A 16861-nucleotide genomic window follows, 5' to 3' on the forward strand; every position below is an offset into this window, starting at 1 on the left:
TGGATTTTGGAAAAAAATAAGAGATAGGACCATGCTATGGGTTTCGGCCTAGGCGTTTAAAATGAATAATGAAAATTTTGGTTGCTCCTTGATGTTATTTTAAAAATTCATTTACTATGATGTGTTTATTTGTAATATTTTTTAGGATAAGGCTATGTGGGTTTCAACCTTGTGAGTATAGTAGGATTTAGAGAGGATTCATTTTGTGTTGATTAATTTGCATGCTAAATTATCATATTAAAATGCATAAAGTGTAGAACCATTTTAAGTTAATTTGTTAAATTGTTCTAAGAAATTTTAAGTAATTGTTATTAATCTAGGTGAATTATGCTTGCTGAATTTTGTTAACTCTCAAATTGGTAATTTGCAAATTAATTGGTAAGAATGCAAGTTATGACTTAAAATTCATATTTAAAAACCAAGACAAGAAACAAAAGTGATTTTCATAAGTTAATTAAGTATTTTCTTCAATCAAATGCATGCAAATTTTTTTTTTATAAAGTTGTGAAAGAAACTATAAAATTTTATTCCTTACCAATTTGATTATTTAAAAAAATTATATAATAAAATGCTTGCTGGAATTTTTGGTTTATTAGGAGAAAATGTCTATTAAATAAAGTAAATAAAGCATGTGCTCAAATAAATTAAACCTTAGATTATGTATATGGAAAATGTAATTTTTCACACTGTAAACATTTATTTTTCTCATTTATACGTGTAGTTTTTTTATTTTTATTTACGAAATAATTGAGTAAATTATTTTAAAAGAGATAAAAGAATTTATTTATTTATTATAAGTAACTACAAAATGTTGTCACATTTTATTACACTACTACAAAATTGACATGGGACGATGGTTTTAAACCATCGTATGGACTCTCATAAGTCGGTTATAATACCGTCATCCCATGCAATGTCATGCCATGTAAAGCATAAAACGAAGGTTGAAATAAAAGTGTCATCTCCTGTCGTACATGAGACGATGGTTCCTATACAAACGTTGCCTCTTGTGGAATATGAGACGACAATTTATGTGCAAGCGTCATCCACTGCAGTAAATGAGACAACAGTTCCTACTCAAACGTCTTCCTCCTGCAGTACATGAGATGACAATTTATGTGCAAGCATCGTCCCATGCAATACATAAAGACATTTTTGTGGAGACCGACGTCCCATGTAGAATATGAGAATTTTTTCATTTCTTTATTTTCAACCACTATATTCATTCATAATTTCTGTAAGTACAACATAGTTCAGACAAAATCAATAGGCAGATTAAATCAATAGGACTCAGTATGTTCCAAATTTAAAAATTACAAAATCAAAATATACACTTAGAATAACTATGTAAGTGCTAACTAAATACTGCAATTAGTATATTTTTTAATTCAGATTTAAAAAATTACTCTTGCTATGACTCATCCGCTCAAGAAGCTTGGTTGCCCATTCATTTCGAGTTTCATTAATTTCGCCTAGTGTATATGTATTCTTCCCACCACACTACAAAACACAAAATAAAAAACTAAGTCAGAAATTAAATCTAATAGAATTGTAGTTCAATAATAATAAATATACTTACATTACTAGTTAGCCATCGCATGTGTATCTCATTCAAGCAATAGTCTTTCATCATCCTTATGATATAAAAGCCGCACTCTACTGACGATGTTTGACGAGGGCAATTGACTATTTTCCACTTGAAATTTTTTCATTCCTTTCGGTCTTTCGCTTAATGTGTGAAGAGACACTATATATACACCAATATGAAGAGCATATTAATTTTTTATTTCCATATCAAACCATATTATATTCTAAAATGAGTTTCAAATGTATTACCTGTTCATAAGGTTCTTCAAATCATTTGGAGGAGATTCTTTAAGATAAATTAATTTATAGACAGGCAATAATTACTAAAAACACAACTTACTCTGAGAACTTCAAATAAAATCAGATACTAACTAAAGATAACAGTAATTTTTAGGATAATATTATATCCATATTCATCTACATAGTATTGAAATAACTTTAACAACATACTTGAGACCGAGAATAGAACTCAGCTCCGAACAGTTTCAAAAAGAATGAAAAGAGCACACATAATTGTTCTACTGAAAACGTTGATTTAAAAATAAAGGTTAAGAGAGAAAAGGGAGACCTTGTCATTTGTATCTTAAGTTTCAGGTACACTGCTTTCACCGGCCTGGCGATAATGTGCTCTGTCCTCTAGCTCCCCTGCCTCAGCACAATCTAATGTCCACTCATCCTGAATGTATCCCAATTCGAATATATTGAACTAACACTAGCACCATTAAACAAAGAATAAATGAAGATGGACATGCTTCCTCAATTTCACCAATGAAATTCAAGTTCTTATCAAGAAAATAAATAAAATTGCAATTTCCTGACATTTTGTTTTTTATTTCAATAGTTATGTTGGAAAATGAGTTCTAAATTTCTTCAAAATTCTTCAAGCAAATGTCTAGCTTTGACATTAGTTTTAAGAAGCGATAAATATCATACTAGAATCTCTGGTTTAATAAAACTTTACCTGATCTTGCAAGTGCAAAGAACCTACATTTTCTATGTTTCGTTCATTAATAATAGAGATGCATTCATCATCACCAGTTCCTTCACCAGTATCAGTATTATTCTCCTCTACACCTTCTTCGATGAACTGTAAATTGAAGTATTTATATTTAAGAACACTTTAAAGGCACAAATGGTATAACCAAAAATAATAAATTAGAGTAGACCATACATTCTCATTCAAACTATGAATAAACTGAAAGAAGGATGTAAAAGAGCAAATTCATCATAGAAAAGGCATAAATTGAAAGAAGGATGTAAAAGAGCACATTCATCATAGAAAAGGCACCTTGTCTGAAGTAATACAGTAAATCTTCTACCCAAGCTAGCATACAAAACAGGACAAATGAGAAACATAGAAGATTGCTTAATTGAGAGCGAGGTTATTTCCTCCTAATCCATGCCTTTCAAACTTACAGTAGTGTTTTTGTCATCTTCATTTTTATTTCTGACTTGTTTCTATTTTAGTAACATTTAATATAATACAATTTGTAAAGCACCAATGAAGTACAATATGGGATTTAATTTCCAATGCATACAATGAAAATTGATTACATGATTTGTTAGTTCATATATATATATTTGTTGATACTCTCCCTACTTATTTATATTTTCCCTTTTTCTTTAATTGTCTAATTTTATATTTGTTTGTCACTTGTGCAAAAGTTGCCCTTTATTATATGATACTCACTTCTAATCTAATTTTAGTCTCTTAAAGATGTCATTACAAAAGGATATTCATGCATATACAAACATGGGGTATATACAAATAAATTCATTTCCATACATATAAAATGTAGTTATAATTGATATAGAGGCAAATAAAAGTTCAGAAGACAATGCTCTTGAAAGAAACGACACATTCAGGAGATTGTGGCATGTCTTTAATCATCAGTTACCCATCCAACTTTTTGTTACCCACTAGTGATAGAAGGTTAGATAACTCTTTTCCATTAGGGGTATGGGGAAAGAAATGAAAGCAAGAAAACAATAACAATTTAATTGGGGATGAGATTCGAGTAATGTACCAAAATTTGATGAGGTTGTTCCTCTAATTTATAGATCACTTATACTTTTTGCTATTTTTCTGTGTTTCCGTTTCCTCTGATTTTCCTCGTTATGTCTTTTGATACAGAAAAGAAAAGAGATAAATAAATAAAAACAAGCACATTATCTATTAAAAAATGCCTAACATTGATTTCACACCATAATTGAAAAAAGGGCCTGATCTAGATAATTTCATATTTTCACAAAATTAGCTGAAACTGTGAGCTAGAATAAAAGTTTAAAGACAAGAATATTAGAATTTGTGAGGCATCTTTGTAATACGAAGGTGCTTGTATATGCTTGGACCATAAAAAGACAAGATGAAAATCTTATCACGTCTAGAACAAATGTATCTATAAATATGGTAGCAATAGTGAGTATGAGCAAAAGAGAAAGAAGCCATGGCAAGTTGTAAGCTAAAATTTGGTTAAGAGAATAAGCATATTTTGTTTTCAAATTATTGGCCATATTAAGATATTCTAAAGAATTTGCACCTAGAAATAATCACAAGATTCTGAGAACAGCAGCAGCATACTATGCGTATAAACTCCACTTCGTAATAAACATTTATCTAAAAGAATTTAATGAATCGAGTTTAAATTAGTAATAACAATGTATCTATGCATCATCCACATGTTGGATTCTCAATAGGGAGGTACTAATGAATGTGATAACACATACAGACACACAAGTTCATGACCCTACAAAATATGATGTTTTAAACACATATGTTAGTTTTCAGTGCTCTAAATGAAATACATCAAGGTCTTAGCATGAATAACATCATAAAGATCAGCTAACAGTGCTAAAAGCTGTAGCCCATGTCTAAAAGTGAAGTACTAGGCAGTTCTGGTAGGAATAAAAAACAATAAGCATTATCTTTTCTTCTTATTTTTTGGTTCAAAATACATTACATGATATAAGAGCAACAAAGACTCGTTTTCTCCTTTGTTACTCTTTAATAATCCCATTTGTAAGCCTGGAACCTCACAAGCCAAACTAAAGTAGTAATCAAGTGAGATTCACTGACCTATTTCCATGTCTCTTTCTCGATTTAACAACTATACAATTTAATACCTCCTCGCTATCCAAAATATTTTCAACATCACATTTTAATAGATTACAAGAATCAAAGAATGCAACAGATTCTCCCAAACCTGCAACCAGTGACTTCTCCTTAACCTTCTCTTTGACATATTCCATCATAATTAACCCTGCACAAGTACTCAACAAGAACATACATGTGAGACAATTTCTAATATGTACAAGTACAGATAATAAAATGATAGCATGCTGATGAAGAAATAAGAACTTGAGTAAAATTCACGGCCTGGTCAAAGATAAATCGAAAGTCAAACATTAGGACCCAAATAAGTTCACACACAACCTAGAGAACACAACCAATGCACAAGTTCACAGAATAGAGGACTTCTGTATATTGCAAAACCAGTAGGCAATTGTTAGGCCTTTGATACGCTTAACATACTGAATGCGGAAAAAGGCAGCAAGTGTAGAACAATAAATAGACTTAAGTCCGATGTGATGACATGGCTATTGAGTGTTTAATTAGTTGTCCTAGTCAGCTAATGTTTTATTGGTAGAGTTTATTGTTGTAAGCCTGAGTGACCGAAGAGAATAGCTATACATAGGTGGTAGGCAGGTCTCGGGGGATCTATCTGATTATTTGTATTGTTTTATAAAGTGAATTCTCCGTGGAGAAATCTAAGGTCTCTAAGTCTTGAAACCCCTTGTAATCTAGTTTTGGTATCAATAAAGATCCATTCTAGTTATTCAACATACTAGTGTGCATCAGCAATACAAAGACCCACGTACAGATTAATGGTGTATTCAAGAGACCACTTTTCTCGCCAAGAGCAACAACTCCTAATCCAAATTCACTCGATACATACCCCCTTTCAATCTCTCTTACACTATTTAAATGTACCCATTATTTCTAGATAGTCTATTGCACTTCCCCAAGACCACTGACACTCTTTAACAACAAAATATAACTCACCTTCAAGAAAATCTTTTACACTACCCACAACTTCATTTATTCATTTTTTTTACCTTTTATTGGGTGCCTAACATCTAGCTAAAAATTACAACCAATTACTAAGTAGAAAATTGTGGTAAATAATGCAAAATTCATATATTCTTAAGTTAATAAACAAATTATGAACCCTAAGACAAGGCTTTACACTCAGAGGATTCCTCTCTTCAGCAACAAGAAATTAAGAATGATTTTCGTACTCTGGTCCATCTATCGAACCCTACAATCTTTGAAAAGCATAATACTCTAGCATCTTACAGGTAAATCCCATGAGAAAAATAATTCTCTGTAAATTTACGACCTTTGGATTGCAAACCAACAAGGAATATAATACGTTAAACAAATATTATAATACTTTAACATCTTGCTGCGCTGGTCCCATGGGACCGCTAAACCCTATAGTTTTTGGATTGTAGAATAATCTACCATATTGCTAGGGAGGTCACACGAGAATCAGACCACTCAAACCATGCTTAAGTAACAATTCAATATATTACAAAAAAAAAAAACCAATATTAAACTCATACTATATTAATTTGATGCTTGATCAATTTTTAAGAGTTAAAAATATCTATATGTATATAGACACACACATAAATGCAAAAGTTTGAAGTACTAACAAGCTCAGATTAAGATAAAGAACAAAGCCAACTAACGTCTTCAACACTGTTATTCCTGAAAATATATTCCATCTCAGAATATATTCCGTCTCAGAATATGTCTTCAAAAGCCAAGTTTTTATTACTGATGCATGTTTGTGGTGAGGCTTTTATTATGTTCAAAAATTCAAAGAAAGCGTAAATATTCCATGTAGAGAAAATGGTTAAAGAAAACAGCTCAAATAATAAAATAATTAAAAACCTTAAGCATGTGGCTGCCCCAATATTATAAGATTACAAATTCTTGGTAATGATTTGATTCCAATAAACGAATCGTGATCCTGATCTGTTTTCATTGGCCCTAATGATACAAAGTATTAGGTGATACTTATTATACTAATATGTGTACATACTTGCTGATTTTTAATTGAGAGACTAACAAAATAATTGAAATAATTTATGAATAGCACTTGAATAAATAAAAAAAAACAGAGTTCTTTCATCAATTTATTAACACTGTCATATACCTCCTTTAGAACAAGATATTAACTAACCCATATGCAGGAAACCATCTATAAGCATTGTGGTAGAAGAATCTGCATAACAGAAGCAAATATAGCATAAGAACACATAAGAATAAATCTATTAATTAACTAATACAACATGCAACAACCAATGTGATGATCAAAAACACATATTTTTATCGTTTTATTATTGAATTATATGTTAAATCTTCAAAACTCAAAACACAAAACACATCAAACCAAAGTAATTGAACCAAGTTGAACAAACCCAAAAAAGAAATAAATATCTACTTCACAATCTCATACCCAAATTACGCACAGAAAATGAACAGTTCCAAAACAATCTAAACAACACAAAGAAGAAAAAAAATCAATCTTGGTGTTGTCAAGACAACTCTCAGCTATAATGCACCTTGAACACCGAAAAATAATTCCTACACAATATCAAGATCCTATAATGACACCTTAACACCAATAATAAACATTTATGCACTCCAACTCAGGAAAAACAATGAAACAAACAGCTGGTATGCACAGAAAAGAATTAAGAACAACAACTCTTCAAACAAGTTCTTTAAAACTCAACAAGAACCAGCACTTCAATCTTTTATGTACACCCGCTCGATCAACAAGAACCATTCAACAAGAACCAGAGTGTATTCTCTTAATTAAAAATAATTCCAACAAAAAAAAATATTGACTATATTTAAAGTATTTTCTCCATATTAAATTGAATCTGAAAAAAAAAATACCTCATAAACAATTGGAGATCTGCCTAGTTTACCCCATGGTGGCCTGGTTCTTGCATCGGCGGAGTCGCCTGGTTCTTGTCGAGGCTGGGTGGGAAGGAGAGCAACTCGACGTTATGGAGAGAAAGACGAGAGCTGAGTTCTTGGAGAGGCTGAGTTCTTGCAGAGGCTGAGTGAGAGAACGGATCAAGGGGGCTGAGTGTGAGAGAGAATAGATCGAGCGGGTGAGCGTGAGCGTGAGAGAAAAACGATTGAGAGGCTGAGTTTGAGTGAGATCCAGAGAAGCCAACTGGTAGAGACTAGAGAATTAAAAGATTAGGGCTTTTTCTTCTTTTGTTAATTTCATTTGGGGCTAAGTGGCTGTGTATTTCAATTTCAATTTTTTTTTGCTAAAGTTTCATTATTTTATTAGACTTATTAAACATGTCATACACAATTAATTTATGTCACTCATTACTTTCAAAAAAAAAAATTATATCACTTATTAAACATGTAAACTTTTTTTTGCAATATTAAATTTTTTTTAGTTTCAAAAAAATAAGAAACATGCATGAGTAACATATCTTAATATTAGACATATAATGTTTTTATTTGATTTAAGTTTTAAGTATTATTAATATAATATAATTAATTAAAAGTATAATATTATATATAAAAATTTTAACAACTAATTAAAGTATTAATAGATATGTCTAGACAATATTTTTTATAAATATTAAAATATATACGTGATCCAATAATATTAAGTATATTTAATATTAAGACCCTTTAAAAAAGGCTTATTAGGATTTTTTTTCCCCCGGACTATTACCACTACCAAATCGTGCCTCCTGAATTTTTTGGCCTGTTAAAAATTCTCCCTGAACTATTCATGTTATTGAAATGTGGGACTTCCGTCCACTTTTGCTAACCGAATAGTGATATGGCGACACTGGAGTGCTGATGTGGATTGCTACGTGTATAATTTAAAAAATAGATAGGATTTTACCCCCCAAACTATTACCGTTACCAAATTATGCCCCTCGAATTCTAAAATTTAAAATTTAAACAATATTTTGAAAATTCATAAGAAAATATAAAAAGCATTTAACTAAGAAACCATTTAAATTAAATTAAATCATACAAAATAAACACTTAAGGCAACACCAAAGCTGAATGTCGCAAGGGACCCATATGAGCCCAGTCTGTCGACGATGTCACTACCCTCATTTTGACGCATGCCCAACACCCAAGCCAATTTTTTGTCACCATCAATTTTTTTTTAATTTTAATGATTTTTTCCTTTTTTTAATATTCAAAAGTTGTTTAATTTTAAATTTTTAAAAATCAGGGGGCACAATTTGGTAATGGTTATAGTTCGGGGGGCAAGAATCATATTTATTATTTATATTATAAACGAAGCATTGACGTGGCAATACCATATTGGCCACCAAACTACCACATCACCATTCCATTAGCGAAATTGGACGGAAGTCCCACATTTTAGTATCGTGAATAATTCAGGGGGAATTTTTAACAAGTTAAAAAATTCGGGGGCACGATTTAGATTGGTAATAGTTCAGGGGAAAAAAATCCTAATAAGCCTTAAATAAAATAATAATAATAAGACGACGCACATGAGACAACAATCTGAGTAGAACTGTCTAATTATGTTAAAAATAAACATGTGATGACATTCTTCTAAGAACTGTTGTCTAATATAAGTTGTGTTGTGCATGGCACGACGATTATAGAGAGTCAGTCGTCATATGTTTATTTTTAACATGAGAAGACATGTCTACTAAAAACGTCGTCTCATGTGTGTCATCTAAGTACAGTTTTGTAGTAGTGTTAATTGTTATTAAATAATAAATAGGAGTATTATTTTATGCAATTTAAAGCTAAGGAATTATTTTATTAAATTAAATTTTTGTATTAAAATTTATGAATTGGAATTTGTGATTTAAAGAAATAACGTGGTATTAACTAATGTGGCAAATTATTTATGTTTGCAGAATTTTTTTTAGAAAGTGGCAATAAAATGAACAAGTATAATTATCAACTTGAATGCTAATTTTAAGAACACTATCACGTATGCATGTTACATGCAAGTATATTTTTATGTTCAAACATATTCCTATTATTCAACCCTGTGATTTTTGTTTTGTAACTATGAATGATTAATTGGTACAATTGGCATTATTCTTTATGATTTGATGTGACGTTTTTGTTTGAATAGAGTTGTAGTACAACTGGTGCCACGTTTGCATGGCCCGTGCACACGTGGGGTATATATGTTAGGCTTGTATATTCTTACGTGATTTTAAAACAAACATTTGATTATGATTATAGGCTCGTTGCGAAGTACCCGCACTTTACAAAGCTTGGACTTGCGGTAAGGAAGTTAGCTAGAATTTTCTATGAATTATGTTACGAAAGGTATGAATCGTTATGTTGCAAAAGATTAAAGTTTTATGGAAATCATATGTTATGGTAAGACAAGTGTTATCAAAATTATGACTGCTTATATTATGTTACGAATTTGTGTTATCCTTGCTTGTATGTTGTATGTAAATCAGTAGGTTGTTAGAGTACTAAATGCGACAAAACAAAGGAGATACTAAGGATATGACGTAACTCATAGAGCAGATGCACCGAGGTTATTCGAGGACCTGAGATCTTGTTTACCTCATAGAGGAGGTTTTACTGGTTTATTCTTTTGCTGGTAACCTCACAATGTGTCATGGAAAATAGGGGTGCCATGCTCACATGATGTATGAAGTATGAATATGATTATGAGTGTGATTCAATATGGTTATGAATATGATATGGATACGATATGGTTATTTTATATAGATTTCCTTGTTTTCTTGAATTTGATGTATTTGTTTCTACTTCCTTACTGGGATTTTAGCTCAGCCCCCTTACTTTCCCCCATTTCAGGTAGGTAATAGGGTTTCTCCTTGGCACACACAGTTATGTGGGAGGTTCTGACGTCTAGGCATGTGTGACACGGGGTCTCCTATTAATGAATAACAATTAAGATGAGCGCCAAGAATAATTTAGAACTTTTGTTAGTGTTTATGTTTCAAACTACATTAGTGAGACTTATTATTTTATTTTATTTCCAAATATTGCATAGCGACACAACATTTTTATTTCAAACTATTGGGCCCAAATTGCATGTTTTATCCAGGCTCCACTGAACTTTTCCTTAAAATGGTTTTTTTTCGAAGACATGTTAGTGCAATGACATTTTTATATAGTTATAGATTAGGTTGCTCTTTACATTCAACAAGTTTAAAAGGCACTTAATCACTTCCTAGAAAAAATTATCAACCCAGTTCGAAAAGTAGTTTTGAGTTGCGAAAGAAGTTCGAATAGATGCCAACTCCCTGGCCAATGTAAAATAACAACTAGGTGAATCCTTGAAGGCATATCACCACCGATTCACTAACATAGCGACACAAGCTAGAGATGCCGATGATAGCGTCAAGCTTATGGCATTGAGGACAGGGATCATAGTGGGAGGTGAACTATGGAAGGAACTCTAAAGGAAATGAGTAAAGAGTACCGACAAGTTCTTGGCTCAAGCTCATGAATGGATCAATATGGAAGAAGCAGAGTCTACAATCGCAGGAACTAGCCAGACCTCTATTCAGCCCACTGGAGTAGCGACGGATGCTGTAGCTATGGCTCAGCCTATGGTCCATAACAACCAGGCAAGGAATAACAAAAGAAAAGGGAATGGTGAGGGCAACCAGACTAGGTCCAAGAAAAATAAGCATGGTGAGAAGTACACTTCTATCATCACCACTCATATCAACCTAATAGATACACATAACATATTTATCCATATAATTTAGCCTGTCTTCCATGGAAGAAGCCTGAGCCCATGAAGCATCAGCGAACAAAGAGAGATTCGGCCAAATTCTATCATCCACCAGCTATCCTGACTCTTGGCAACCAGATCATCCCTCCTATTATTGAAGGAAGAGATGTAGTCACCATTGCAAACATACCTCACCCAACAAGTGCAAGCAATGGAGCTCAAAAAAAGATATATCCAAGAGCTGAAGATTCATGAGGGTGCGATATTTACTCCAAAGTAGAGGTTATCTAAGCAAAATTGATTGGATAAACAAGCAATCATTTTTACAAAAGAAGACAGTAGCCATGTTCAATTACCTCATAATGATCTGCTAGTGATAACCATTCAGATCGCTAGTCAGAGGGTGAGAATAATCTTGATTGATAATGGGAGCTCAGTGAATTTGCTATTCAAGTCCACTCTTGAGAAGATGGGACTTTCTGTAATCGACCTTAAGACGACCTCCATGGCTCTTTATGGGTTTTCAGGAGAAGGAATGATAGTAATAGGAACGATCAAGATCATTGTAACCTTGGGAGAAGAAGTACGGTTTGTCGCTAAAATGCTAGAGTTTGTTGTAATTGAGTGCCCATTTGCTTACAATGCAATCTTGGGAAGACCAGCGTTGATGGCGTTTGAGGCCATAACTTATGTTCACCACTTGGCCATGAAGTTCCCTTCATCTTTGGGCATATATACTATAAGAGGGGATCAAATCACTGCCAGGGAATGCTACAACATTGCCATGAAGGGAAAGTTACAACTCGGGCAGCAGGCCATGGTTATAATGCCCTAATAAACTAGGACCGTTACACTATGTTTAAAATTATGCTCAACTCGTTAAGCGAGTTAGTTGGATTAAAATGTGTAATTAGGGTTAATTAAAAATTTGGTATAAAATTTTGTGGCCAAACGAATGCTACTTATCATTAAAATATTTAGTATGTACACGGGATCCCAAAAAATAAAAGGTTTACAACTGATACAAGTGAAAATGAGCAAGGTACACAATAGTCGTCCTAAGCAGCAAAGCCATTAAACCCAAGATCCAAAACAAGTCTCGACCGTGGCGGTCGAGCAGGCTGCCTATGTACACGCTGCCCCTGAAGCTCTCTGTAATGCCCTACTACCTTAGAGCCGTTACTAAGTGAGTTTAAAACAGAAATTGTGCGTTTAATTGACTCAAAGTGGTTTCTAAAACCAAAAGTGTGATTAAACCAGAGTTTAAGGCTGTACTCTTTTAAAAATGATTAACTTCATTAAAAGCGTTAGGTATAAAACATCTGGGATCCCAAAATAAGGTTAACAAATAGTTTACAACTCAAAAATAGATTTACACCCGGCTATCTTTCAAAAGAATGGATTAATACAGCCATTTACAAAAATGCCCCCAACCAAAGCAGTCGGGCAGGACGAACATGTACGCGCCGCTCCCACGCTCTCCATACTCATGGCCGGTTGACTGACTCCTTGCTTTTACCTGCCACATGGAGCACCTGTGAGCCGAAGCCCAGTAAGAAAACCCAAATAGCACATAACATATGCAAATAATATCGCTGGCATAATTCACTGATAAATAAGAAAATCATCAATTTAAACAAGCACGGCCATGCCGTCCCAGAGGCCTTACCAAAGCTTGGGGTCTCAGTCATTACCGCAGGATAACTCATGTATCCCTTGGGTCCCACCCTCGCTTTAGCATCCCATGTGCTGAGCGTTGCTTCCGGCCCCACTGCCGTACCCGGCCCTTGCCGCTCTCGGCCTTGCCGTTCATTCAATTACAATCACACATATCATACATTATGAAATAACCATTCAAACATACAATAGTTTATCTAAGATTACACATTTGCACACAATACAAGCTAGGGCCGTGCCCAACAATCACACAGTGGGCCCATGCCCTAACCTCGGGTTTTACGGTTTTCTTACCTTTAGATTCAGTAGCCTTGATCAACCGGACTCCTTGAGCACGATCCTACCCGAGCCCTAGTGCTTACCTAAGCAAAATCCACAAGTCAAAGTTATCATCAATCCTCAAGTCCAAAACCTAGCCTCGGGACTAATCCCGAGCCCCCGGGAAGTCCTAGATCCCCAAAACAAAGTGGCAGAATCGAGCCCCGAACCCTAGGTCAAAATCCCTTCACAAAAGCCCAAAAATCCCCTCTGTGAACAGTGCAGCGCTACAACGCTCAAAAGGTAGTGTTGTAGCACTACAAGCAGAACCACCCTCACCAGACAGGGGCTAGCACTACAGCGCCCCCTGCCTAGCGCTGTAGCGCTAGCTGCAGCAGACCAAAACCAAAAATCGCATCTTGCGATTTTCTTCCCCCATTTCGACCCCAAACTTGCCCAACTCTTTCTCAAGCCCAAAAACAAACTTATACACACCACACATTCATCCCAAGCACCCCATGAACTCAATCCCAAGCTCAAGCAACCCACAATTCAAAATCTAACCCAATGAACCCAAAAACCAGAAAATCATTCAAACAACAAGGATAGGGTCTTAGAAATCATACCGTGGGTGGAATTTCGACCTTGAATTGAACCCTAGGCCTCCTTGGCTTGCACCCTCACAAACTTAACCTGTTTTCCCCAAAACCCCATCCATTTAGCTCAAAAACACAACTAAAAACCAGCAAAACCCTAAAACCGAAAACCTCAAGAACTTACCTCAAATCTCTGATGTGATCTTGCTAATCCCTTGCCAATCCACAACCCTAGCTTACCACTGAGCTTCACCTCAAGAAAAATCAAAGAAAAAGGTTGGGAGAACCACAATCCGAATCTTCAAAGCCAACACTTCAGCTTTCCCTCTCTTTCTTTTCTCTTCTTTCTTTCTTTCTTTTCAGCCTATAATTTTCTCTACTAAAACCACTAAGTATAAAGGCCTTCTTTATTTTATCTCTTGCAAGCCTAATGACCAAAATACCCACTCTTACTAATTCTAAACCTTTATGTCCATAAAGGGGCATTTTAGTCATATTACCCAAATTCCCACTAATTCCTCAAGTGTTCCTAATAATTCCCGCTCGCTACCCAATATCGGATTAATCATCAAATATTTTCCTAGATTCTCAATTAAACTCCCCAGGCTAAACCCAAGCCTGGTACAGGTTCCCGCTTTGACTTTCCGCTAACCCGCTCGTTCTAGGATCGTCTCGAGTCATAGATCACAGGTAACAACATAGTCATGCCCAACATGGCCAAATTACAAATATGCTCAATCAGGTCTACATGCATACTAATTCACGTTGTCATGCATCACAATTAATCACATAATCATATAACGTGCATTAAATCATGATCATGCATAAAACTCATTAAAGACACACACAGAATTCCTTTATGCCCTCCAGGCACACTACCCCAGGCCCTAAGCCTTAATACCGAATTTGGGGTCGTTACAACTATCCCCTCCTCATGAAAATTTCGTCCTCGAAATTTACCTAAACAACTCGGGATACCGCTCCCGCATATCCGACTCCAGTTCCCATGTCGCCTCTTTGACCTTGCTATTCCTCCACAGTATCTTAACCAAGGCGATGGTCTTGCTCCTCAAGACCTTGTCCTTCCTATCAAGGATCTGAACAAGCTTTTCTTCGTACGATAAATCTCGATCCAACTCCAAGTTCTCATAGCTCAACACATGAGTAGTGTCCGAAACATACTTCCGGAGCATGGATACATGAAACACGTCATGAACCCCTGATAGGGCTGGAGGCATTGCTAACCGGTAAGCCACCTCCCCAACTCGTTCCAGAACCTCAAATGGACCAACAAACCTGGGACTCAGCTTGCCCCGAACGCCAAATCGTTTTACTCCTCTCAGGGGTGAAACCCTGAAGAATACATGGTCACCAACCTGAAATTCCACGCTCCTGCGTTTCTGATCTGAATAACTCTTCTGGCGACTCTGGGAGGCGAGCATACGAGCTCTAATCTTCTCGAGTGCCTCATTGGTCTTCTGAACCATCTCAGGACCTAAATACCTTCTCTCACCTGCCTCATCCCAGTGAATCGGTGATCTGCACTTTCTCCCATACAGCATCTCATACGGAGCCACTCCGATAGTCGCCTGATAACTATTGTTGTATGAGAACTCAATCAGAGGGAGATACCTACTCCAAGATCCCTCAAAATCCAACACACAAGCTCGTAACATATCCTCCAGTATCTGAATTGTCCTCTCAGACTTCCCATCCGTCTGAGGATGATAAGCGGTACTAAACCGGAGCTGCGTGCCCATAGCCTTCTGCAGGCTCTTCCAAAACTTGGAAGTGAAAGTGGGGTCTCTGTCGGATACTATCGACCTCGGAGCCCCATGAAGTCGAACAATCTCCTTTACATAAAGCTCTGCATACTGATCCACAGTATAAGTCGTCTTCACAGGTAAGAAGTGGGCGGACTTCGTATACCTGTCCACAATCACCCACACCGAGTCATGCTGACCCACGGTCTTTGGCAATCCTACCACAAAGTCCATGGCAATATCTTCCCATTTCCACTCGGGAATCCCTAGAGGTTGTAATAATCCTGCTGGCCTCTGATGTTCCGCCTTAATCTGCTGACAGGTTAAGCATCTAGCCACATAGTCCACCACGTCCCTCTTCATGCCTGACCACCAATACAAAACCTTCAGGTCATGGTACATCTTCGTAGAACCTGGGTGTAAAGAGTAGGGAGTGGTATGAGACTCGTCCAGAATCTCTCGCCGAATGTCTGGATCATTCGGAACACAAATCCGTCCTTTGTACTTCAATAGGCCCATCTTAGAGATAGAGAAGTCCTTGACTGCTCCAGTTAGGACATTCTCTCTACGTTCAACTAACTGGGGGTCCTTTCCCTGTGCTTCCTTAATCCTCTCGAGGAGCGTTGACTGAAGAGTAATGTTGGCTAACCTGCCAACCACTAACTCTATACCTGCTCTGGTCATCTCTCCTGCTAGTCTGTCAGATATCTGCCTCGAACCATACAACTGTCCTGGGCCCCTCCGGCTCAATGCATCAGCCACTACATTAGCTTTCCCAGGATGGTACAGGATATCACAATCATAATCCTTTACCAGCTCTAGCCACCGTCTCTGGCACATATTCAAGTCCTTCTGGGTAAAGAAATACTTTAGACTTTTGTGATCAGTGTATATCTCGCACCTCTCTCCATACAGATAGTGTCTCCAAATCTTAAGTGCGAAAACCACCGCAGCTAACTCCAGGTCATGCGTGGGATATCTCTGCTCGTACTCCTTTAATTGCCTTGATGCGTACGCAATCACTTTCCCAGCCTGCATCAACACGCATCCCAGACCCTGTCTAGAAGCGTCACAGTAGACCACAAACTTCTCGTCGTCTGTTGGCAGGCTCAGCACTGGTGCAGTAATCAACCGCCGCTTCAACTCTTTAAAGCTATTCTCACATCGATCTGTCCACACATACTTGGTCTTCTTCCTT

The 16861-nt window shown here is 35.9% G+C and overlaps 1 long non-coding RNA gene across 3 annotated transcripts; it reads right to left on the reverse strand.

Moving 5' to 3' along the window:
• Nucleotides 1–1457: 1457 nt before the first annotated feature.
• On the reverse strand, nt 1458–7892 carry LOC133823048 (uncharacterized). 3 transcript variants are annotated; one of them, XR_009888115.1, is made up of 8 exons: nt 7562–7892; nt 6813–6881; nt 4791–4847; nt 3615–3709; nt 2549–2674; nt 2156–2299; nt 1580–1747; nt 1458–1500 (listed from the first exon to the last, which is right to left on the reverse strand). It is a non-coding gene; the product is annotated as an uncharacterized LOC133823048 (long non-coding RNA). The 3 variants fall into 3 exon arrangements; XR_009888116.1 differs by having other exon boundaries at nt 2156–2263; nt 6840–6881; nt 7562–7891; XR_009888114.1 differs by having other exon boundaries at nt 2156–2263; nt 7562–7891.
• Nucleotides 7893–16861: the final 8969 nt, after the last annotated feature.

This window comes from Humulus lupulus, chromosome 3 (genome assembly GCF_963169125.1).
Source record: "Humulus lupulus chromosome 3, drHumLupu1.1, whole genome shotgun sequence".
Classification (NCBI taxonomy): domain Eukaryota; kingdom Viridiplantae; phylum Streptophyta; class Magnoliopsida; order Rosales; family Cannabaceae; genus Humulus; species Humulus lupulus.